The sequence below is a fragment of the Vombatus ursinus genome, unplaced genomic scaffold (assembly GCF_900497805.2).
Source record: "Vombatus ursinus unplaced genomic scaffold, bare-nosed wombat genome assembly UNPS02014778.1, whole genome shotgun sequence".
Classification (NCBI taxonomy): domain Eukaryota; kingdom Metazoa; phylum Chordata; class Mammalia; order Diprotodontia; family Vombatidae; genus Vombatus; species Vombatus ursinus.
The window spans coordinates 58,455,866-58,462,844 of record NW_020954556.1 but is presented as its reverse complement, the minus strand read 5'-3'; positions in this window follow the sequence as shown (position 1 = coordinate 58,462,844).

Genomic DNA, 6,979 nt, shown 5'->3' with positions numbered 1-6,979 from the left:
GGGGCCCAGAGTCTACCTCTCTTACTAGCCAATGGCAAACTGGCTTGGGCTTGGTTTCCAGTTTGATGTACCCTGCCTGGTTACCTCAAGTTCCAAACCTAGAGAACCAAAGATAATTCAAATGTTCATATTATGAAATACTCCATTTAAACGTGACTGCTTATTTACTTAAAATGACAAAAAAAAAAAAAAAAAGGATTCAAACTATTTACAACAGTGTAAATGATGTAAACTTTCTCCAATCTGGACACTTCCAATTCTAGACTTGCTTCAGTAGCAAATCTTAGCCCAGTATCTGCATCATTGTGCTTATAGTTAGGAGGACCTGAGAACAATTGGGCCAGGATCTGATATTTGGTAGTTGTGTAAACTTATATAAATCATTTAACTTCTCTGAAACTCAGTTTTCTTATCTGTAAAAAGGGGATAATGGTGCTTACATTACTTACCTCAAAGGATTTCTATAAGGAAAGTATTGTAAATTTTAAAACACTTTTATGAGAAAAGTCACTCCCCTACTCAAAGAGCCTTAATGGCTCCCTATCATTTCTCAATATAAATTTCTCAGCGCTTAACGATTTTAGCAGGCTTGCTTTATCCTACCTTTCCTGACTTTGTTTATATTATTCCTCTTTGATACTCTTTCGGTCAATCAAAACATTCTACTTGCTGTCCACTGTGCCTGCAGCGGGGCAACTAGGTGGCTCAGTGGATAGAGCGCCAGCCCTGAAGTCAGGAAAGCTGATTTCCAAGTTAAGTTGTGGCCTCAGACACTTACTGTGTGATTCTGGGCAAGACACTTAGCCCTGTTTGCCTCAGCTTCCTCATCTGTAAAATGAGCTGGAGAAGGCAATGTCAAACCACTCCAGTATCTTTGCCAAGAAAATCCCAAACAGGATCATGGAGAGTCAGATATGACTAAAATGGCTAACAACAAAAATGCCTAGAGCGTAATTCTCTCTTCTCCTCCACCTCTTAGAATTCTTAGCTTCTTTCAAGATTAGACTCAAGGTCCTCCTTCTGTAGAAAACTGTTTCTGATCCCTTGTATTCTAGTGGATAACACGTTGAACTAGAGGTCAGCAAATTCTTGGTTGCAATCACGCTTCAGAAAACATTTAAACAATTTAATCTCTCTGAGACTCAGAAAGGATAAATTTTAACCCCATCTATAAAATGGGGATAATTCCTATAGTATTTACTGTACAGAGTTTTTGTAAGGACAAAATGGGATTACATATAAATATATAGCACAATATATTTTATTATATTTATACATAAATAATATGTTATATTTATGTTTTAATATATGAAATATGTATTGAGATTACAAAACAATATATTTCTATATCCATGTACATTACATAAATATATAATATTTAACATATGTATCTATCATTTATATTATATAAATAACATAATATAACATGTAAATATATAATGCTTTGCAAAACTTAGAGCGCTGTATAAATGCCAATTGTTATCATTAATAGCCTTAGTAGTTGGTGCTCTCTCTCTCTCTCCTCAAACTTGTATTTACTTGTCTATGTACATGATGCACCCCTTTAGCAAATGTAAGCTCTTTGAGGGCAGGGACTAATTTATTTTTTTCATTTTGGCTTTGCCTTTCCAATTCTAAGTATAATACTTGGCATGTATTTGAATGGAATTGTTAAAGGTAGTGCATGGTAAGGGAAAAAAAAAAACACTGAATATAAAATTAAAGCACCTGATTTCCTCTCCTGGCTCTCTCTTATTCACTATCAATCAATCAACATTTATTGAGCACCTACTATGTGCCAGGCACTGCGCTAAGCACTGGGGATACCAAAAGATACGTAGCTACCCTTAAGGAGCCTATAAACTAATATGGGAAACAATACGTAAATAGTATATGCAAAGCAAACTCTGTGTTGGATAAACAGGAAGTAAGTAACAGAGGGAAAGCACTGAAATTGAGAGGGGCTGGGGAAGGCTTTCTGTAGAAGGTGGGATTTTAGTTGGGACTTAAAAGAAACCAGAGAGCTTAGCAGTCAGAGCAGAGGAGGGAGAGCATTCCGGGGATGGGGAACAGTCAGAGAAAATGCCTGGAGCAGAGGGATGGAGAGTCTTGTTCATGGAAGAGCAAGGAGGACAACGTCATCGGATGAAAGGTTTATGTGTGTGTAGAGGGGAGGGGGTACCTATTTAATATGGCTCACAGAGTTGGAAGGGACTTCAGAGACCATTTGGTCCAGCCAATCTATACCTGACACAAGATTCTGTTCTGTAACATACCCCATATGTGACATGCAGTCCTCCAGTATTTGCTCAAAAGCCTCTGATTACTTCTCAGGCAGCCCATTCTAATTTTGGATAGCTTTGATTGTTAGGAATTTCTTTTTCTTTCAATCAAGGCTAAACCTACATTTTTGCAACTAGTACCCAGCATCATTATTTTTCTCTTCTGGAGCAAGTAGAACAATTTCTTAAGGCTTTCATGTTGTTGTTGCTGTTCAGTCCTGTCCAACTCTTCATGACCCCATTTGGGGTTTTCCTGGCAAAGATACTGGAGTGCTTTCCCATTTCCTCTTCCAATTCATTTTACAGATGAGGAAACTGAAGCAAACAGGGTGAAGTAGGACTTGCCCAGAGCCACACAGATAGTAAGTGTCTGAATCTGGATTTGAACTCAGGTCTTCCTGACTCCAGTCCCCAGGCTCTATCCACTACACCACCTAGCTGCCCCATTCTTTCATATAAAGCCCTTCAAGTGTTTGAAAACAGCTATTGTCATCCTCCTAAGCCCTCCTTAATCTAGATTAAACATCCTCCATTCTTTCAACCAATTCTTATATGGACTCAAGGCCTTCCTCCATCTTGATCATCCTCATAGAGAGTCACATATCATACATTTATAACTGGAAAAGATTTTAGAGGTCATCTGGTCCAACCCCTTCATTTTAGAAATGGTTAAAATGAGACCCACAGAGGTTAAATGACCTGCCCAATATGCTCAAATGCCTTAGCATCTCTAAATTCATAAATGAAAAATTAATTGAATTACAATAAGACATAGTAATTACATAATGGCAGATTTCAATGACCAAGAGGTCTTTGAACAAATCTAACAGAAAGATTTTTTTTAAAGGGAAAATATAAAATTGAACAAATTGCTGGAGAAACTAGAGATAAAGACTTATGGCATCTTCTAAATGAGACTGCTAAAGAATATAAATATTTCTTAGTACCACATGGAACTTTTACAAAAATTGATGATGTATTTAGAGTACAGAGATATTGCAAACAAATGTGAAAAGGCAGAAATATTAAACACATTCTTTACAGACCATAATGCAATAAAAATAGTAATCAGTTCAGGGAGCATAAACAAAATACACAGACTCAAATGGAAATTTAACAGGGAAATCCTAAATGAGTGAGTCAAAAAACAAATCATAGAATCAATTAATTATTAATTATATGAAAGAAAAAAGAAGAGAAGGGATAATATGAGGGGTGGGGCTGCCAGCAAGAAAAGAGTAGAGCAAAGTGCGAATGGGGCCAGTCTGATAAAGTGAACCACATAAGATACTCCCCAATCAGACCAGCAGTATCTCAAAGCAGGAGTTCTGGAGCTGAAAAGGTTAAGTTCTCAGGGTATAGTCTCTGGTTCAGGTGGCAAGATGGCTGGCGATCAGATGTCCAGGGAATGACTGTTGACTCATAGGGAGCATGCAGTCAACTAAAACCCTGAGATCATTTGCAGATGCGCTCTTGCTTAGACATATTCTCCCCATCTTGTGCTTATGGCACTGAGTTTTTTTACACAAGTGTAAGCATCAGCATAACCACTATTAAATTCCATCTTATTAGATCCATCCCTACATTAAAGCCTGTTGAGACCTTTTTGGATCGTGATTCTATCATCCAATGGACCAGCTTTGTACCATCTGTAGACTCAATATTCTCAGCCATAAAAATTAGGGCATTAGGCAATAGGAGCACTAAAATCCCTTCTAGTTCTCTATGATTTTATAAATGTTGTTGTTGTTCTTCCATTTTCAAAGAGGTGGAGAGTGCGGTGAAGGTGCCTACTTCAGGGGCATGGTTTTGAAATACTGAAGCCAGGAGCAGGAGTCAGGAAGGAAATGAAGATTGCCCAGGGCCCCTCCACAAAATTATTGCCTCTAGAGGAACTCACAAAGGGGAGCAGGGTACAGGCATTAGAAATGGATATTCCAGATTGAGAAACCACAGAGGTAGGTGGATATTCTAGGGAGAGGAGGCCCCAAGTGTTAAGGGAAGTTCCAGCTTAATTTCAGTATGCTTAGAGTGTGATCTGTTTGGTTTATTACTAGATAAAGATGGTGAAAGAGCCAAGACATTCTGGGTCTGGGTTGGGCTAGTTCTGGTGACTGCTCACTAAGAAGTTGGCAGCTTTGTTTTCATTGGATGGCCAAAAAGAAATGAGAAACATCTTTTTTATGATACTTGGTCACATTGTATCTGGAAATACCTAGGATGAGCCTGGGCTAATAGATCACAAGTTAGGTCATGTTAGCCTGCATGCTATGATTCATTACATTCATCTTTTTTATTACTGTGTTATGCAAAGGCTTGTTTTATTCCATAAATTAAAAATAAATAAATAAATCATTACAGAAGACGAAGGAAGTAGAGAAATTCTTCAAAGAACTTGATAATATTCTCCAAACTAAGTCACCATTTACTTGATGACTTTAATGAGAAAGGGAGTATGGGAATGGACAGCAAAAAACATGGTGGAAAATATGGTTTCAGATTAGGAAATGAAAGTGATCAAAAGCTTGTAACTTGTACTCAACTACTTGCATAAAGATCCTTGACTAATTTGAGTAAATAACAAAGTAAATACCAATTAGATGAAAAGATAAAGATGAGACAAAGACACCCAGATAAATTATCCATTGGCTCCTTCCCACCCCACCCTTCAAATTAGCAATATGTAAAAACAAAGATATTGACTTTATTTTCACTTCTTAGAGATAGTTAATTCATGTAAAACAGTTAAACTGTAATACTGTAAAATAAGGTACAAAGAGCCAAGAAATTATCTTAATCAGCAAACACTTGATTTCTAAGATCACTAATAATAGGTAATGTTAACGATAGTTAGCATATTGCATTTAAGTTTGCAAAGTGCTTTACAAAGATTATTTCGTCTGATCCTCACACAATCCTGAGAAATAGATGGATGAGAAAACTGAGGCAGGCAGAAGTTAAGTGACTTGTCTGGGATCCCATAGCAAGTTAGTGTCTAAGACTGCATTAGATCCCAAGTCTTCCTGACATCAGGACCAAGAAGTGCTCTATCCAATGGGCTACTTAACTGCTTACTTTATTTAGTATTTATAACCTTTCAGAACCTGATTCCAACCTACATTTCCAGACTCATTATAGACTACTGTCCTTCACACACTCTAAAGTTCTGGCCAAGTGGCCCTTTTTGATGGTCTTCACACATGACATTCTGTCTCTGTACCTTTGCATAGCCTTTCCTCATGTCTAGAGTTCATCCTCACCTTACCTCTGCCTGTTAAAATACCTGGTTTTCATCAGAGCTCAGCTCAAAAGCCACCTTCTGCACGGGGCTTTTCCAGATCTCAGATGCTAGTACCATTCTCTCCAAAATTGTCTTGTGTGCATTCATGAGTGTGTGTGTATGTGTGTGTGTGTGTGTGTTTGTGTGAATGCTGTCTTCTCTAATAGAATATAAATCCCTTCAAGAATGTATCTATGATTTTATGACTTTCATTTTTTTGCCTTTATATCATAGCATGGTGACTGGCACAGAGTAGATGCTTATTACTCAATGATTGATTATTAATTGATTAACTCGTCTCTTTGCCAGTGGGAAAGCCAAGGGCAGAATCAATTTAGTGTACAAGCTTATTTGCAAAACATTATGGAGAAAGGTGAGGTAAGGCTATGAGCAGCCTCATTACCAAGCAGAAAGGAAAAGAAATTAACCTGAAGAGGATTTGGTATTAGACCCAGTTAACCCAGATCATACCAATAACTGTAATAAAGGACATTGGAAAGAAGACATAAAAAAACAAAAACAAAAACAAAAACACCAAGTAGAAGAGATCTGACAGCATTTCTGGAGCAATGCATTACCAACACTGAGTCTTATAAAATGGACACCTTGAACTTGACCACTTCAGTATTTGATTACTAGATGAAGAAACAGCAGCATTGAAGAAATACAAAGGTAGGTGATTAGTGAGTAGATCAAGGCACCTAGGATCAGAAAGACCTGGGTTCAAACTCTACCTCAGACATGTACTAGCTCAGACCCCAAACCAGGGCAGGAACTTGCAGAGCTTAAACCAGGAAAGCAGAAAGTAGACTTTACCCTGGACCAGACCACTTTGAGAATACTAAAAGCTTGCAGGTCCCCAGTCTCCAAGATCCTGGAATCATAATAATCCTGCCTCTTACTTACTAGACACTTGACAGCTTTGTGACCCTTCACATATCTGTATCTCAGTTTTCTCATCTCTAAAATAGAAATAATAATAACACCAACCTCAAAGGGTTACTGAGGATCAGATGAGATAATATAAGTAAATAGCTTTATAAGCCTCCAATTGCAATATGAATGTTAGCTTTTATTATTTTTAATGGACGTATACTTTTGTTTGTTTTTTTAATTTTTATTTTCAGTTCTGAATTTCCTCCCTCCTGTCCTTTCATCGCCCATCAGGCAGGAAATATGATATCCATTATACATATGAAGTCATGCAAGACATACTTCCACATTAGCTATTATTATGATGAAATCATCAAATGTCCTACCCTTCAACTGAGAAGTTCCACTGCTGTGCTATACAACAAGGAGATATAGGATAGGAAGTTCCAATATATAGAAAAATATTTATAGCAGCATTTTGTGTGAGTGTGCATGTTTGTGTGTGTGTGTGTGTGTGTGTGTGTGTGTGTGTGTGTGTGTGTGT